General features: G+C 52.8%; 1 protein-coding gene across 1 annotated transcript in view; it reads left to right on the forward strand.

The window, feature by feature from the left end:
* HTRA1 (HtrA serine peptidase 1) overlaps positions 1-19,246 on the forward strand; it is a 73,867-nt gene that overhangs the window by 11,923 nt on the left and 42,698 nt on the right. The gene's annotated exons all lie outside the window — the stretch shown is intronic.

Consider the following 19,246-nt stretch of genomic DNA (forward strand, 5'->3'; position numbering starts at 1 on the left):
AATGTGATATTCTTGCTCCTCAGTGCTTTCCAGAGATCTTGTGCAGCAGGCTCACCCAACACAATGCCGTGTGTCATTTAATTTCTTGACTGCTGCTTCAATGAGCATTGATTGCGGATCCAAGCCAGATGAAAATCCTTGACAGCTTCAGCGTTTCTTCTGTTTATCATGCTGTTACCTATTGGGCAAGTGGTGAGGATTCTTTCCACTGAGTCATCGTCCACACTGAGGGCGGCAGACCTTGATCTTCATCAGCAAGTGCTTCACGTCCTCCCCGTCAGCAAGCAAGGTGGTGTCCTCTTCATATGGAAGGTCCTTCCTAGGCCTTCCTCCAACCCCAATGCCCCCTCTTCCTCGTGTAGCCCAGCTTCTCTGGTGATCCGTTTAGCATAAAGATCGTTTGGTAAGTGTGGTGAGAGAATACATCCCTGATGCTCACGTTTCCTGATTTGAAACCATTCCCTGTTTTGTTTGGACAGCTGCGTCTTGACCCATGTACAGGTTCCACATGAGCACAATGAACTCTTCAGGAATTCGCGTTCTTCCCAAGGACATCCATGATCTGTTACGATCCACACAATTGAATGCTTTTCCATAGTTGATAAAACACAAGTAAAGATTTTTTCCCTGCTACTCTCTGCTTTTAGCCGAGATCCATCAGATGCCAGCAGTGGTCCTTGCTCCATGCCCTCTTCGGAACCCAGCTTGAATTTTTGACAGTGCCCCATCGACATTCCACCATGTTTGGATGAACTTTGGCAAGGTTTCTCTTGCAGGTGATATTAATTGTACTGTTCAGTAATGTCCATATTCCGTTGGGTCAGCTTCCTTTGGATCTCTTCCACTTGGTAGACCAGGTAACTGTTTCCCTGATTTCTTGGCATAGATGGGTGAGTGCTTTGACTGCTTCTTCAACTGGTTGAAACATTTCAGTGGGTAGTCTTAATTCTGAGAGCCTTATTTTTTCAGTGCAGCTTGGGCTTTTTCTTTCAGTGCCTTTGGTTCTTGACCACTTGCTGGGTGTATATTTGGCAACATACGCCAAGGATCATACAGATTCAAATATTTTACTCTAGTCATTGCCTTCCTCAGGGCCCATCTTTAAGAGACCAAGCCTAAATGCAGAAATGATCCTGAACATGGACATGTTCATGTCAACATTGATTACAAGACCAAACTGGTTCCAGTGGATACAGATCAGGGCAACGTTCACCAAAATGTGGTGATGTTCTAGATGGAAAGTAAACACACAAAGATTACATACAGCTAATATAATCACATCAAAACCACAGAAGACCTATAGTTCCATCCTTTCCAACAGCTGCATCATGTTAGCCCAGGGTATTACCACAGAAAGACTGGGCTTTCTAGTTCTGTCAGCAGTTACAGCCTCAGACACCCACATGGGGTCACGATGAATCAGCATTGACTCAATGGCAGTGAATATGTCTGTCTGTCTGTTTTGGGTCCTTGTGGTCAATGTTGAGGTGTTCGTGTTCAGAATCATCTGTGCATATAGGGCTACCCCTGAAGGATAAGACACTGAGAAATGATGAGAGTGAAGGATTTGGATTTTTTATGACCTTTGGTGTATTCTGCCAAATTATCTGGCAGCGGCTTTGTGCTATTTCCATTCACTGCCACCGGTCACTGAAATGTGGGGCAGTCCCATCAAAAGTGCTCCAAAGGAAATCTTTCATGACAAATGGAAGAAGACAGTAACAGGCCCCGTCATTCTGCTTGGCTGGAAAATCACTTAGCTTGTCTTATAAATTTCTTTTCAGGCTGGCTGTTTTCAAAGAGATGCCAAATGCTCTGAGGGTAGAGGGAGGACGATAGGGGGTGGAGTTGTGCTCAGATCAGCCAAGAAGAAGGAATCTTGCCCTTATTGGATTTATTGGACCCCAAATTCATGCTGCAGGCAAGGATCTTGTGCAGGGAGGTCTCATGGAGCACCCCGCCGCCCAGCTTGCCTGGCAGTGAACCCGAATGCTTGCATGCCCAGCCTGGGCTCACTGCACCAGGCCTCCCGGATGCAGGATGCAGGAGGAACCATACTGTGTTTCATTTGTTTGGGAAAATGAGGACTATGTTTATCCAAATGTCCTGTGCACAGAGACGGGATTCTAGCCTGAGTCACATCTGTAAACATCAGTTTTCTTTCTAGCTGTTATTAGGTGCCTTTGAGTTGATTCTGACTTCTAGCAACTCCAGGTGCCAAGAGCAGCAGCGGCCCATAGGTTCCCAGTCTGTCATCTTTATGGGAGCAGTTTGTCAGGTCTTTTCCCACGAAACACTGGGTGGGCTCGAGCTTCGAACCATCAACTTTGGGTTAGCAACCAGCCACTTCATCGTTGCACAAAGGCTCCTGAGACTTTCCATGAGCCAAGTTCAAGCAAGGCCAAGGGCCAACTGCAGAGCAGCTCTTCAATTACTCATATGCAGATTCAAGTTGAAGTTCATATGCAGATTCAGGTTGAAGCAGAAGATCACGAAAACAAGTCCAATGCTGAGTCTCTCTCATCTGAACTTAGAGATGGTCTCCTGCAGATATTGATGCGCTGAACGCCGATGACCGAACACAGAGGAGCTGTGAGATCAGGAACATCAAGAACATTACACACGAAGCAAGATCAAGGTCATTAAAAAGACGGGAAAGAAAGAGAAGGCAAAACAGAGGTCAGAAGAAACCTGGACACTGGCTCCAGAATGCCACGCTGCTGAAGAGAACAGAGAAGTGATGGTGTGTGAGCGCTGAACAGAGTGTTCAAAGGTGGCGTGAGAAGACAGAGGTAAGCATTACAATGCAATGTGCAAAGACCTGGAATTAGAAAATCCAAAGGCCATTCTTCAAGTTGAAAGGACTGGGGGGGGGGGGAATCAAGCTATAAATTGCAATGCTGAAGTGCTCTATGGGGAGATATATATATTTGAAGAATCAAAAGAAAATGGAAGGAATAGAGCCCTTGTACCAACAAGAATTGGTAGACAATCAACCAATTGGAGGTAGCACAGATCATGGACCGATGGCATCGAAGGGGGAACTCCAAGCTGCACTGAAGACCATGGCGGCAAACAAGCCTTCAGGAATTGATGGACTGCCAGTTGGGATCTTTCGACCAAGGGAGGCCATGCTGGAAGGTCTCGCTTGTCGATTTGAAGAGATTTGGAAGACAGTGACCTGGCCAACAGATGGGAAGCGATGCAGGTGATCCCACAGCATGTGGAAAAGACCAAACAACATCATTCATCTCATATACAAGTAAAATGTTGTTCTGGATAATTCAGAAATGGTTGTAGTAGCCCGACAACAGGGAAGAGCCAGAAATCCAAGAGGGATGCAGAAGAGGGCAAGACTATCATTGCTGGTGGATCCTGGCTGAAAGCAGCGCAATCTCCACCAGCGTTTCATTGACCATGCAAAGGTATCTGCCTGCGTGGACCATCACAAATCCTGGGTGATGCCGTGAAGCATGCTGTGGTTGGTAGGTGCCATTCCACTGGTTCTGACCCAGAACAACCTTATGTGCAACACAACAAAACACTTGCCAGTCCTTTGCCATCCTCACAATTGTTCCTGTGCCAGAGCCCATTGTTGCAGCCACCGTTTTCAGTCCCATCTCATCTCTTTCTCTTTCTCCCTGCCCCTCCACTTTACCAAACACATTGTCCTTCTCCGGGGACTGGTCTCTCCTGACAACATCTCCAAAGTGTGTAAGACGGAATCATGCCACCCTTGCCTCTAGGGAGCACCCTGGCCTGATTTCTTTTCCTTTTTGAAATTTGTAGCAAGAGTTTTATATCAAGAAATAATTCCATATCACGAAGGCATGGCAATGCAGTCCAATTCAACTCCGTATGTCAGATGCCACTCCATAACTCCCTCTTAAAACTCACATAGCTGCAAACGGGGGACCTAGACATGTGAAGCAGGACGCAGGCGATCAGATTCCCGTGGAAGCAGAGTATTGTGGAATCAGAGTCAATGGATCCTTGAGTGCCAGCAGTTCTAAGGGTTTGGAGGCAGAGTCCCAGCAAGGAGGAAGGTGAAGGGGTCAATGTACATTCAAAAAGCGGAAAGACCCCCCAACCTGGAAACTTCAGAATAAATCACAAAGACATGTCATAATCAATCATTCCAAAGGCCTGATTTCTTCGGAGACAGACAGGCGTGTAAAGAATGGGATTCCCAAAATCCATCATTGTGCTCATGGACAAGCTATACACGGACCAAGAGGCAGTCATTCGGACAGAACAAGGGGCTACTGCATTGTTTAAAATCATAAAGGCGTGTGTCAGGGGTGCACTCTCTCGCCATACTCGTGCAATTTGTAGACCGAGCGGATAATCGGAGAAGCTAGGCTCTGTGGATAAGAGCACAGCACCTGGATCCGAGGAAAACCCACCACCAACTGGCACTGGGCACATGACCCGCCTTATGTGCTGCAGTAAAGAGGACTTGCAGGCCCGTGCTGAGGAGGATCCCAGACTCATGCCCCAGCACAAAGAAAGCAGAGATTTTCACAGCTGGACCAATAAGCAACATCACGATAAAGAGAGACAGTTGGAAGCTGCCAAGGATGTCATTTGCCTTGGACCTCCGAGCAATGCTTATGGAGAAGTTAAGAAATCAACCGAAGTGGTGCACTGGGGAAATCTACAGCACAACACCTCGTGCCAGAAGAACAGACGTGTCTGTCGTGGGAGGAGAGCCAGGATGGGCCTAAGGAGCGAGGCTGGCCAGCACACAGGAGGCTCGTAGGGGCTGCAGCACTGGGTTCAAAGCTATCAATCATTGCGAGCACCTAGCAACAAGCAGGACCTGTTCAAAGGGTGCAAACATACAGGTGGCCTTATTGTTCCCCTTTTAAAATAGCACCTTGATTGAGAAAATTCACACAGCCTAGACTCGCCGTGTTACGGTGTACAAGCCTGTATGTGCGTGTGTTCAGTCTGTTCACAGAATTGGGACACCATCACTACTCTCTACTTCGGCACCCCTCTCTACCCCTCCCCCAAGAACCTCCGTACTTACGGCTCTCGTTGTCCGCGTGCTGCAGGTGAATTGACCTGCTACCGCCCACATTTCCCCTGAGTGGAATCAGACTGTGTGGATGGTTTGCACTGAGGATAACGTTCTTAAGCTCCATCGTGTTTCCCCCTTCCCTTCTCCTGTATTGTCCGGGATTTCCTATTCCCTTGTCTGGAGAGAGTAAGGCCAGCTTTTAAAAAAATCATTTTATTAGGGGCTCATACAACTCTTATCACAATCCATACATACATCACTTGTGTAAAGCAAATTTGTACATTTTTTGCCCTCATCATTCTCAAAACACTTGCTGTCCACTTAAGCCCCTGGCATCAGGTCCTCAATTTTTCCCCTCCCTCCCCACTCCTCTCTCCCCCATGAACCCTTGATAATTTGTAAATTATTATTTTATCATATCTTGCCCTGTCCAACGTCTCCCTTCACCTACTTTTCTGTTGTCCGTCCCCCAGGGAGGAGGTCACATGTAGATCCTTGTAATCGGTTTCCCCTTTCCACCCCACCTTTCCTCCACCCTCCCGGTATCACCACTCTCACCACTGGTCCTAAAGGGATCATCCGCCCTGGATTCCCTGTGTTTCCAGTTCCTATCTGTACCAGTGTAAATTCTCTGGTCTAGCCAGACTTGTAAAGTAGAATTATGATCATGATAGTGGGGAGGGGAGGAAGCATTTAGGAACTAGAGGAAAGTTGTATATTTCACCGTTGCTATACTGCACCCTGACTGGCTCGTCTCCTCCCCACAACCATTCTGATATCTAATTGCCTACAGATAGGCTTTGGGTCTCCACTCGCACTTCCCCTCATTCACAATGATAGGACTTTTTGTTCTGATGATGCCTGAAAACCTGATCCCTTCAATACTTCGTGATCGCACAGGCTGGTGTGCTTCTTCCTTATGGGCATTGTTGCTTCTGAGCTAGATGGCCGCTTGTTTACCTTCAAGCCTTTAAGACCCCAGATGCTATATCTTTTGATAGTTAGGCACCATCAGCTTTCTTCACCACATTTGCTTATGCACCCACTTTGTCTTCAGCGATTTTATCATGGAGGTGAGCACACAATGATATGATTTTTTGTTCTTTGATGGAAGGCCAGCTTTTTATCTTCTCTCCCTGACGAGGACTCCAGCCCCAGCCCTGAAAGTCACTTGGAAAGTCTAACTAGCTGAGGGGCACTGACTTGGTCTAATAGAAGAAACCAGAGTATGTGATGCAGGAACGCCCCGCCCCCCCACCTAAACCAAACTCACTGCCATCATCATTCCAAGCCACAGTGACCCTATAGCCCTGTTCCACAGGGCTCACCCTGTTTTACCCTGTCTGTGCGTTTTCGAGACGATGACTCTTTACAGGAGTAGAAAGCCTCATCTTTCTCCTGATGAGCAACTGGTGGTTTCAAACTGTTAACCTTGAGGTTAACAGCCCAATGGGTAACCACGTCACTGGGAAGGCAACCTTAATATGCTAGAAACATAAAAGATAAGAATATTCCACACTGTTGTTGAGTCGATTCTGACTTCTGGTGACGAGGACGAAGCTGGACGCCTTCCCTGGGGTTTTCAAGGCTGGGATCTTTGTGGCAGCTGCCCGCGACGTCTTTCTCCTGTGGACCGGCTGGTGGGCTCAACCACCGATCTTTTTGGTTGACAGCCAAGGGCTCACCCACTGTCCCACCAGAGTGCCTTTGGACTTATAAGATGATGCAAAACATTTTTTTTAGGTGAAAGGATATTTGGAATGGTCTGGCCGACACGCTTTACTTTATGGGAGAAGATACTGAAGATTAACACCACCCCCACCCCCGGCCCCCTGCCCCCTGCCCCCTGCCCGCCTTTGACTTCTTAAAACCCATCAGCGGTTATCTAGTTCACCTCGGCTCATGCGACCCCTGGGCTCCTTGGTTTTCCAGTGCTGAGTTTTTAGGAGTAGATAATGCCAGGCCTTTCTTCCCATGCAACTCTGGGTGAACCAGCCTCTACAGCTCTTTGGTTAGCAGGCGACACAGTTACCCTGTTTGAATTCTTTAGGGCTCTGACCTTGAGCTAAGGATTTCTCCAGGTGTCTGCCTCTGTTTTAGAAAGCCTCTTCTTTTTATTCCTGTTTAGAAATCTGGAGGATAGTGCACCGTGTGTGAGTGGGCATTGGGGGACTTTCCAGGGCAAACTGGCCCCTTGGGCAGGATGGACGTGAGTCTTGCTTCCTTTTTCTCTTTCAGGGTGGTGGTGTGAGGAACTCCTCTGCAGGCTCCAACCCCCCAAGTTCCACGTTCCTCCTCCCCCTGGGGCTGCTGGGCTGGCTCCAGGCAGAGGACTCTGCTGGCTGCCCACTGCTCTGCCCTCCAGACATAACAGGGAGGCCTTAGCAGGAAGCAGACCCAGCTGAGAAATCCAGGAAGGTCAGGCCCAGAGCCAGATGCTTATCAGGAGGAAAATTAACAGTGTTTTTGTTAGCGGAGCAGCCTGACATTTCCCTGCAGTTAATGCTAGACCATCATATTTGGCCTCCAGGAGGTTTCCTGGGGGAAATGAACCGAACCTAACCAACACAGGGTACTGGTGTTGGTTGGAAACTTCCCCCAACACACGAACGAGGTCAGAAACAGCCACAGGAAGGCTGACTGAACCCAAGCGTGCCCCGTGGGTGTGAATCCCAGGGACTCGGACACATTGCTCTCACCAGGAGAGCTTGGGGCCTGTGGCATAGACGGGACTCTAGCCAGCCGGGCAGGGTGCCCGGAGAGCTGGCCGGTCTTAGGCTTGTCTGGGTCTGTTTTCCTCCTCCTTGACTTTACCTGCTTCCCCCGGGCACATCTGCCACAGCTGGGCCAGCCCCGAAGACGCCGGGCACCTAGGATGTGGGCAGGGGCCTTGGCCTCCGGCTGCGGTCTGGCGACTGTGGCGCTTTTCCCACTTGGAGCCTAGAATCCAGACTGCACCGGAAGGACCGGCTGCCAGCGCAGGGAAGGGAAGCACAAATGTGGCTGGAAGGGAAGCCAGACCCCGCCTCCCAGTCTCCCTCCTGCTTCTAAGACAGGGGTCCCCAAGCACTGCCCTGATGCTGATTCTTTGCTGGCTAGGCAACAGCGAGGCGGAGAGGGCCCCAGCCTTCATTGAAGCTTAAGGAAAAGACGTCAGACTGAGGATCCTGTTCCCCTTAACAAGATTCCATCCCGGGGGAGGTGAGGGGGGTTGATGTTTTGGCAGAGGGCAGCTAGAATCCAAGGATGACTTTTCTATTAGACTTGCAGCCCGTGTCCCTGCTCCAGATTCCAGGCTGTCCCCAGTGGGCTGCCCCCACTCCCGCCTCCCTTGCAGGTTCTCCAGGGTCGGAGAGAAGGCCTTAGTGGCCTTTCCATGGCTGGCACCCCTGTGCCCTGGAATTTTCTGCTGCTGCTGCTGCACTGAATAGAATGGGGGCCTGGGTTTGTGGGCTGCAGGAGGGCCCCATCTTCTGCCCTGTGCTCCTCAGACTCACTAGGCTCCTGAGGGGGGAGCAGGGGGCCACTGCTGGCTGTTGTCTAGGAATCGGGAGATTTGAGCCCACAGAATGTAGTCCTTGGAGTCTCAGGGCGCCCACCTTTGCTGCCTTAGCTGGGTTACCCAGCCCTCCTCCATGGACAGGAAGGAGCCTTGGTGGCGAGCTGCTTAATAAAGGGTGGGGAGTTCAAACCCACCACCCGCCCTGCGCGGGAGAAATGAGACAGTTTGTGCCCTAAAGATGCCAGCTCTGGGAGCAGGATGGGGAGTTCTGCTCCGTCCCATAGGGTCGCTGTAAACCAGGATCGGCCTGGTGCTAACCTGACAAAGCCCAAACCAAACCCACAGCGCCTCCAGGCCTCACCTGGGTGGCGACCAGCACGCACCCCAGGCATCTTTCCATGGATGCCCCTCAGAGCCTTCAGGGGGAAAGTGGCCAGGCGACCCGGCACCCGGACCAGAAGCAGGTGGTGCGTGTGTGTTTCTGAGTGGTGGTGGCAGCTCGGTGGTAGGCGCCCTGCCTTCCGCGTGGGAGACTCGGGTTCGATTCCTGGCCAGTACACGTCACATGCCGTGGAGGCCCCCCTGCGGCTGGGATGCTGAACAAGTTCCACAGGCGCGTCCAGATGCAGACAGACTAGAGAGAGGCCCTGAGATGGACCCTAGACCGTCAGCCAAAGAAACCCTCTGGATCACGGCAGTCGGATCTGAGACCCATCCTGGGCGCAGTGCTGGACCGGGCCGCCCAGCTCTCCGGGTACAGCCAGGACTGATTGCACTAACTGCTTCTCTTTAGCCTCTTCGCTGCTGTGGTTGTTCCCTGCCCCGCCCAGTTCAGCAGGGAGCCCCAACAAGCTACCCCATCTCCTCCAACCCCCAGTGGGAACCAGCACCTCTCCCCAGGGGCACTGCCTGCCTAGCCCCTCCTCCATGGCCTCAGGTGCCTGCTCTGCTGGGTGGTGACACAGGAATCGCAGTGCCTGTCCCTTCCGCCTCACCCATGCAGCTGCCCTGGGCCTGAAGTGCGTCTCATGCTCTCTGCCGCTCCCTCAGCTGCTGACTTACCCCCACCAGAAGTGGGGAGCCCTCGCACTCAGGAGGTGCGGGGGGTAAGGGTTGAGGAGGGCTGGAGGGGACCTGGGTCGATTGGCATTGAAGTTCCCCATAGCCTTGCCAGTGCCCTCACCAGCCTGTGGGTGGCTAGGGTGGGTGCCTACAGGTCCTGGGCACCTACAGGTCCAAGGCAGGTGGGTGACCTCTCTGTCACCTGACTCCCTTCCGTGTCTGTTTCCTCAACAGCGGTGTCGGGGTAGCCATGTTGAATCTAGCTGTCCCGCAGACTGAGGGGGCTGCCAGAGCAATGATGCTGTGGTCCTTCCAAGGGTCACGTAGTGGCACCCCGCCCCCCCACTCCCATGGCGCTGACGTCTGAGGTATCGCTGCATGCCAGGCCCGAAAAAGGCTGGGGAGCGTGGCACAGACTCCTCAGTAAACGCAACCCTTCCCGGGACACCCCGCGGGGGCTGCTGGGTTTATTTACCTTTTATTTCAGCACAGTTTCTGACCAGGTCCTGCAAAATACCCAGTGGCGGGGTGGCGGCAGTGGCTGTGCATCTGCCGGTGACCGAGGGGCATGTCTCCAGGCTTTGGGGTGGGCCTTTGACCCTACAGCGGTGATGAGCTTGCAGACAAGAGGGTTCTCCTGTCTGTTGCGTGGAGGACGAGAACTCGTTTTCCATCAGTCTTCCTACGTAACCTCTGCAGGCGGCACCTTAACGCCCTGGCTTTTGAGAGAGCGAGCATCTCTCCTGCCGGGGAAGTGCAGACTCTCCTGACTGGAGGGAGGACCTGGTGAACAGACGGACATTCTAGAGCAGGGGTCCTCCAACTTTTTAAACAAGGGCCAGTTCACTGTCCCTCAGACCCATCCGAGGGCCGGACAATATTTTAAAATAAAACTATGAGCAAATTCTTATGCACAATGCACATATCTTATTTTGAAGTAAAAAACAAAAAGGGGCAAAACCACTCAGTGGCCTGGATAAATGTCCTCGGTGGGCCGCATGTGGCCCGCGGGCCGTAATTTGAGACCCCTGTTCTAGAGAGATAGGAGGGTGAGAAGCCCTGACAGGCCTGCCCCTCTTTGGCGATTCCGAGTTTCTTGCTTCTCGTTTGTCCGATGCTCCTAGCCCTGTCCCATCTTGGAAGTGGACTGTTCTCTTACATGTAGGTGAAGCCCTGGTGATTTAGGGGGTAAGCTCTGGGCGGCTAACTGAAGGTCAGAGGTCAGACCCACCAGCTACTCTGTGGGAACAAGATAAGGCAGCCAGAGCACTTCTGCCAGGCCTGATAGGGTCACTTTGAGTCACCACCATGTTTGTTTGCTTTTCATGGATACTATTTGCAGTCTTGAACTGCCTTTGCTGGCACTTGAACTTGACCACAGAGATAGATGTCTTCTCTTCCCTCCCCCTGGGGGCTGGGAGGGGCCCTGGAAGCTGCCTTGTGTGTGGAGCCCCGTCCTCTCATGCTGAGGGCTTGTCTGAGGTGGACACCGATGGGCGAGGTCACTACTCCCAACCCAGAACAGCGCGCCACAAAAATGAAAGCGAGAAAAGTCGTCGTGATTGAATAAGCGTTACACCACAACGGGCAGGCTGCCTCTCTTTCCATCAGCGGGGAGACGTTGAGGAGAGAAAGAAATCTACGTAGGCAATCGCTAAGCAGCAATTACACATCAGTGATATTTTCAAGATCACAGTATCTTTTTTTCTGATCTTCCTGGGCGGAGGCCCGAGTTTCTGCGAATCTCTTTCTCGTCCACTCCCTCCAGGTGGGGGAGGCTCGGAGACACCTGGCGGTTAAGGGCCGTGCCCTCTGCTCTCACTCCTAGTGACCAGTCCTGGCCATCCTCAGAGTCCCTCCTCACGGTGTGTGAGCACAGTGGCAGGCCCTCACGGGAGGGGCTTCCCCTTCTCACTGATGTCCTCCTTGACCAGTGTGATGTCCTCTTCTGGGGGTCAGACCCTCTAAAGCAGCGGTTCTCAGCCTTCCTCACGCCGCGACCCTTTCATACAGTTCCTCATGTGGTGGTGACCCCCCAGCCATAACATTATTTTCGTTGCTACTTCATCACTGTCATTTTGTTACTGTTAGGAATCCAGCGACCCCTGTGAAATGGTTTTTGGACCTCCAAAGGGGTCTCAACCCACAGGTTGAGAACCGCTGCTCTGTAGTTTGTCCAATGTGAGTGGACATTGACAAAGTCTTGTCATCCTTGCTTCTAAGGACCCTAACCGACTGCATTTCTTCAGCACAGATCCGTTTGTTATGCCACCAGCCCTGGTGTCTCCAAGTCCAGGTTCGTCTCTGACATCACAATCCCAAGTTATCGATTCTTCCTCATTCCTCGTCCAACTTTCCATGCATCCGAGACTCGGGTCAGGGACATCTTAGTTCTCCAGGTGACAGCTTTGCGTTTGGACACTCATCCTTCGCAGCAAACTTGCCCAGTGCAACACGTTGCATGATTTCTTGACTCCTGCCTCCGACAGCACCAGCACCGGCTCCTGGGGGCAGGTTCCTTTCTGTAATGGTTGGATATCCCCAGTCCTTCCTGGCGCAGTGATGCTGTGCGTCCCTTCTGTCTTCCTTTGATATTCTTGTGCCATTCAACATTCTCCCCATGTCTGGCTGGAGAGGCATCTCCCGCTCTAGCTCCAGAGACACGTCAGCCCCTTGGAAAGACATCTTAGAGTGACATGATTTTTTTTCACCAAGAGACAAAGAAAGAATTTGCAGTGACAACTTAAAACGAGGTCTCGGAAAACACGGGTGCTTCCCCCCTGATGTCACCAGGGGGATCCAAACCCTGCGATTTCCGTTGGACCCAGTGGTTCTGTGCTCACTCGGCTGCTAGTTGAAACGTTGGCTGTCCAGACCTACCTAGTAGCTCAAAGTCAGAAAGGCCTGGCAATCTCTCCCATAAAAGCGGAAGCCACAGACATTCGATGGAGCAGCTCAACTCCGTGACTGAGGCCACGGTGAGCTGGAAGCACTCCTCAGTGCCCAACACCATTTCACTGAGCATCTGTCCTGACCCTGGGGTGTGAGCTGCCCCCAGGAGGGGGTCTGACCACTGGGTCTGCCCCTGCAGACTGCCTTCGCCTCAGGGTCCTGGCGCCTCTCCTGGTTAAGAGAGCACTTCTCTAAGTGCCTGAGAAAGTGCTGCTTTTTGCTGCTTAGCCTGGGCATCAGCATTGAAAGTAAATGTGGCAGAAGTGGACGGAGGACCAGCTTCACAGGCTCAGCGGCCAGGGCAGTCCCATGCCCGAGCCCAGAAGGACCCTGCGCTTGGCTGCTGGTTCTGCTGCCACCCTCTTGAAAGAAGAACGCGCCACCCCCCATTTCCATTTCCCAGCAGGCTTTGCAAACGATGTAGCCAGCCCTGAATGCAGGGGAGGGTGTTAAGATGCCCATCATGTGCTCAGCGGTCTGCACTGGGGAACTTGCTGTTCCCTGCCCATAAAGAGGGATTCAGTTCTTCTTCCTAGAATCCTCACCACACCGCTTTCCAAATGAGCTCTGTCATCAACCCGGAGAAACTGGAAGGCGCCATTGTTCTCGCTGGAAGGGATGGTGGGGTGGGTATTCTGAGCCCTGGCTTTGGTCTCCCAGGCCGGAAGCGTGAGCATTTCAAGGGCTGCTGGGGGTGGAGCTGGGAGAGAAAGCAGAAGAGCTTCCCTCTGGGGGCAGGCCGGCCGGACTGGCCTCTGGTTTCCACCGCCCGCCTGCTCGGAGGCTCTCAGCCACTCCAGCCAGGGGCGTCATTAGGAGGTGTGGGAGCGCAGATCAGATCATACCAGGGACAGAGTTGGGGTGGAGTGACACCGCAAGGCTGCCCCTACACCTTTGGTGCAGTGTGCCCCGAGGAAGCTCATTGTGTTTTACAAAGCTGTCCCTGTAGTTAGTGACACCAGCCAAAACACTCCTCAAGCCCAGGCTGCAAGAATCACTGTACCTGCGAGGATAAAACAATGCTCATTGACTTTCTGAACCCTTTTGAGCTCTGGTGGCATCAGGGGGACACGTTGGCTCCCCTACTGCAAGGGCAGTGTAACGATTTATGGTCTTGGAAGGGCTAGGGGGCAGTTCCATTCTGCCTTTCCGAGTAGAAGCGGCTGGGCATGGCCTTGGTGGCTCCAGTGCACGCCGGTCAGAGGTGTCGTTCTCACCCAATCTCAATGACCCGCTGAGTCGCGTGCTTTGTCGGCATGCGCTACAAATGCACACTGTCGTTTTCTTGGCCACCGGTATTTTTTCTGGCCGTTGATTTTGACAGATTTTTTTGGGTGCATCAGGACTTATTGTGGTAGTTAGTATTTGCGAGCCTGCATCAATAACTTTTTTGAGAATGAGGCAGGGGCTAGCTTCCGTTACCAGTAATAACGAGGATGAATCATGTCATAACTCTGCAGAAGATTTTTTTCCCCTAGGAGAAGTTTGTTGTGAGCATTCACACGCCCTAAGAAATGTTCAGGTTGGGTGGATTACAGCGATGCTTATCATATGACTAATCTATGGTGTAGCTATGACTAAAATCGGTAGGCGGGGCAGGGCAAAGAGGAAGGCCTGACAAGATGGAGCGGCACCGTGGCGGCGATGGTGGCGCAGACGTGAGGTCGGCACAGGAAGGGGCGGTGTTTTGTTCTATTGCAGTCAGGGTCTCCGTGAGTCGGAGCCCACTTGACGGCACCCACAGCAACAACGAAGGTTCTGTACGGTCTGGTACAGAAGGAGGCCCTGGGGCCCATGGAGGTGACCCGTCAGATAACACCCACCTAGTGCTGCGACTGAGCAGAGCTGCCTCCCGGGTCCCTGGATGACCCGAGCCCTGGGAGGCTGCGGACGAGAATGCTGTCGCTCTTTCTGGAAGCTGACTGCCCCACCCGTCTCCCAGGGAGGGCCGGGTGGATTTGAACCACCAGCCTTTTGGTGAGCTAGCAGCCCAGTGCTTAATCACTGCATCACAGGGGCCCCTCTGACCTTCCGTGGACTGGTCATGATGTCCGCCTCCAGGCTTGCAGGAATAGTTAGAGATTAGGTCTAAGGAGGGCCTGGCCGTGTGCCCCCAAGTGGATGCTCTGTCGATGACGACGATGATGGAAACACTGCTGTGGCCAGAGCTTTCCTCCCAAGGAGCTGCTTCCTCCAAGCGACAACGGGTGGGTGAGAATCTCCCCCCCTCTCAACAAGCAACTGCCAAGTCCCTCCAAACCCACGGTGTCTCCCGAAGAAACACTGTATTGAGCGCAGCTATGCCGGAAGGTCTCCCGGGATCCCTTGGCAGTTGGTCTCAGGAAGGGAGGGCAGGATGCAGCCGTGCTCAGCCCCGGACTGAGTTGCTCATGACTATGCATTCAGGATCCCGTCTGCATATTCATTGATCCGGGGACCCGGAACGTTGTCACTTCCTGGAGTAGAGAGAACACCCATGCAGGGGAGGTGCTGGCACGTCCCTGGGGGACCGTGCACGTCCCCTCCTGCCTGATGCACATTCCCCCCTATGCCCTTGCTCATCGCGGGGTGAATGCCGCAAGGGTGCCCAGTTCCTGTGAGTCCCTGGAGTCGTTCTGAGGAATCCTTGAACCCCTTCATGGGCAGCAGTGGGAGCCAGCAGGGAGGCCAGAGTCAGCCTGTGGAGCCCAGCACTGGGTGGGAAGGGCCGGAGAGAGAGTAGTTGAGAGCCAGAACACTTGACCTAGCACTTGAGGGGTTCAGCAGGACAGGAGGACACGTGGGGTTCCTTCAGTAAGTTCGACCATCCCCTACCAGTGAGGTGAGACATGGAGGAACAGCGCCTGAATTGTCGGAGAGGTGGCACCCTTAGAAATGCGGCAGGAGCTGTGTGGCGGTAGGCGTTTTGTGGCAGGGAATCAGTCCAGCTGGACTTTACAGGGAGGGGTGGAAACCCCGAGGGTCTCAAGTGACTGGGAGACAGGTGTCCGCTGATGTGGCTCGGTGCCCTCCACGCTCCCCCTCCTTCACAGTGATATGATTTTTTGCTGGGTCTTTGATGGCTGAATTGCAATAGGATGTTTTTATGAATGGTTCTTTCCTCCTTGGAGTGTTTTCGGCTGCACATTTTTTGTTCACCTTTTCAGGTGACAGTGACGGTGTACTATTTCCTGTGGAAAGGATAGAATGACTTTTTATTAGGTAATCTATTATGATTGATACGAACTCTGCTTTTTCTCTGGCACATTTCTCCATTAGCCACATAATTCCACCTCCTCGTGAACGACATTAGGAGCCTTGGTGGTGTTTTCAAGTAAGCATTGGGCTGCTAACCCCCAGGTCAGTGGTTCAAACCCACCAACGGACCTCCAGTGGGGATGATTTCCAGCCTTGCTGTGAATGGGAATCGAGTCCGCCGCAGTGGGCTTTGGGTACACATGGTACACGGAACGTTGGGGGCACAATGGTTAAGCGCTGGGCCGTTAACTGAAAAGTCAGTGGCTCGAACCCACCAGCCTCTCCCCGGGAGAGATGTGCCCACATTGCCGCTCTGCAGCCCCTGGCGGGTGGGTCTGCTCTGCTGGGCACAGGGACTGTGAGTTGGGGCAGACTTGACCGCAGTGGGTTTGAGGGTACCATATAGGGCAGAGCTGCAGGTCTGTCCAGCAGGCGTGGCACAGCGGGCAGTGCCGTGTTCCTGGGAGACTAGGATAGACGCATGGACCTAACTGGACGTAGAAGTGATTTCAAAGCACTTAAAGTGTGTTCTATTGGACCCAAAGCGACTCCCGAGTGTTCCCTCCCCCTTCACCACATTCCACAACGCCTGCAGCTAGCCCGTGTGGCCAGGAGCAAAGAGACTGCACCTCCCCCAATGGCAGTTTAAATATTTCATGTCAGCAAATTCTCCAAATGCTTTTGACGGCTGAAAGCTAGGCTGGGGCCCCTCCCAGAGGGCCCCAAGTGGAAGGCCCTGATGCTCAGCTTTAGGGCCTGTCCCTGGCAGCCCACCTCTGCTCTGCTCTGGGTCATCGCTGCTGCGTTGGCTGGGCACGATTATCCACCCAGGGCCCAGACTTGTCAACATCTCCCCAAGGGTGTGGGAGGTGCAGGGAGGCACGTGTGCACACACGTGTAGGTGTGTCAACATACATTCAGGCATGTGTGCATGTGCGTATGTGTGTGTACATGTGTTCATTGGTTGTACATCTGTGCATGTGTATGAAGGGGCTTCACAAAGGTCATGGAGAAGCAAAATAGAAGATATAATGGAATTTCCCAGCAAAGGGTGTGAAGCCCCCTCATATGTGTCTGTGTATTGATATTGTATTTACCCGTGTGTGCAGCGTGTGGGGCGGAGGGACTGGAGGTCAGTGCCCAGGCCCCAAGGTGAATGGAGGACACTTGTGCTGGGCACAGGCCTCCTTTTCAATTGCAGGCTTTGGCTGTGGATTCTGTCGAGTGGGCTGCAGTTGGGTGGGAAAGACCCGACTGGGACAGACCACGTGTGGGGAATGAGGGGGCGGATTTCTTGCCTTCTATTTCTGATCCATCTTGAACCCATACTTTTATAGACTATGATAACAACGAGTTACTGTAGAGTGAAATAAAAAGACGGGAGATTCAAGCCCCAATTCCAATCTTTAGATTCTGCAGGCACAAGATTGTTCTGCCAAGATGCCGGAAGAGGCTTCTGGAAGTGTCCCCTCAAGTTCTGCCTTTAGATCTGTGCCGGGGGCAAAAGATCCCAGTTCCAAACATGTCTCGGAGAGACCCTTTCACTAAGCCCGAAGCTGCCAAAGACCCAACTCACACGACTGTCCTGATGAGGGAGACCCTCAGCAGGCAGTGGGCGATGGAGTCCGTGGACTCCCAGCCGCGGTTTTCCTCCTTAGGACAGAGAGCAAAGAAAGGCCACCATCACAAGACCAGTCCATCGTGGTCTCAGGCAGGGCTGCAAAAGCAGGGAAAGGACCACGTCTGGGTGACGCGCATCATCTCAGGTTCAAAGATAGCGACAGATCGCTTCTGGGGTCTTGGTATCGTGGTGTGGTATAACTCATCATTCTAGCCAGAACCCCAGGTTTTAACTTAAACCAGATACCATGCATCCCGTTTTGTGAAAACATCGAGGACCCGCCCAGGCAGATCCTCCAGCTCTCTGTGGACACGGAGGGCAAACTGCCCCTCCCTGGGCTTGCCCGGGACTTGTCTAAGCACAGCCACACTGCAGTTTAATGGCCAGCAAGCCGCAGGGAAGTAACCCAAAGGGCTCAAGGGTGTCTGAACTTAGAGGTGACTCAGAATGGAGTCAGGCTCCTGCCAGAGGGCGGAGCCTTCAGAAGCCACAGGCTTTACAGTGTGAGCGTTAATGGAGGTCTCATGAGACTGGCCAGGAGCTTCGGTCAGAACACGCTTAAGCCAAAGGAGACTTGTGAAGGGGTGTCGGCAGGACGGGCTGTGACCACAGTCCCTAGTTGCCCATTTCTGGATCCTGTGCCGTGGTGCATGGACTGCCCTACCTCGGGGAAGTGGGGCAGCTCCATCTGAAGTGGCTTTGAACATGCCCGCCACCCAGGCATCCAGGAATCATAGCACGTGTGTTATCAAAAAGAAAACTCGCCAAGATTTGAATGTAAGGTCGATTCTGAGCAGCTACTCTGCATGGCTGTACCAAACTCACTGCCATCAAGTCAGTGCCGACTCCCAGCAACCCTAGAGGACAGGGCGGAACTGCCCCTGTGGGTTTCCGAGACTGCCACTCTGTACAGGAGTAGAAAGCCCCATCGTTCTTCCTTGCAGCTGGCTGATGGTTTTGAACTGCCCACCTTGAGGCCAGCAGCTCAATACCTAACCACTGCGCTACTAGGGCTCAATTCTTGTTCGTTTTTCACGTGGAGCCTTAGTGGCATAGTGGTTATTTGTTGGGCTACGATGCACATGATTGACAGTTCAAAGACACCAGCAGCTCCTTGGCAGAATGACTGGGCTTCCTAGTCCCGTCAGCATTGACAGGCTTGGAACCCACAGGGGGTGGCTATGGGTCAGCATTGATCCAATGGCAGTGAGTTTGGTTTTCTGAATCTTTTCCCAGAGCCTTGAGGCATCTCTAGTGTTGTCCTGCCTGGGATGTGTAGGTGTGTAGGGAATGTCAGGTGTGTAGGGGAACGTGTTCAGGTGACAGATGCTGGCCTCAGTTTCCCTTATGCCATCGGTGGGGAGGACAGCTCACAGCTGCCTTCCCCTTAATGCTTTCCATACTGAGTCTCTTATGACTCATGATCGCCGGCTCCTCTGATCCCATTAGCATAGCGTGGACCCGGCTCCCAGTTCTGGAAGTTACTGAGGAAGGTTGCTTAGTGGTGGTGTTGGGAGTTAGAATGCTGGCATGTCTAAGTGACCCTTGGGAGGCGTGCTTTTGGGGTTCGCTACCCTGGTGGTGTAGTGGCTACTCATTGGGCTGCGATGCACACCGTCAGCTGTTCAAAACCACCAGCGGCTTCTCAGGAGAAAGACTGCTTTCAACTCCATTAAGCAGTTGCCATCTTGGAACCCACCGTGCGGTTTCTAGGCGCTAGCGTTGACTTGAGAGCAGTGACGAGATAGCAGGTCACGATACTGGTACCTGCTGGTGCGCCTGGCTCAGTATTTTGGTGGGGACACAGTTGGGAGGAAAGAAGCCCAGTCACGAGGGCAGCTGCAGA

Source organism: Tenrec ecaudatus, chromosome 16 (genome assembly GCF_050624435.1).
Source record: "Tenrec ecaudatus isolate mTenEca1 chromosome 16, mTenEca1.hap1, whole genome shotgun sequence".
In the NCBI taxonomy this organism is placed as follows: domain Eukaryota; kingdom Metazoa; phylum Chordata; class Mammalia; order Afrosoricida; family Tenrecidae; genus Tenrec; species Tenrec ecaudatus.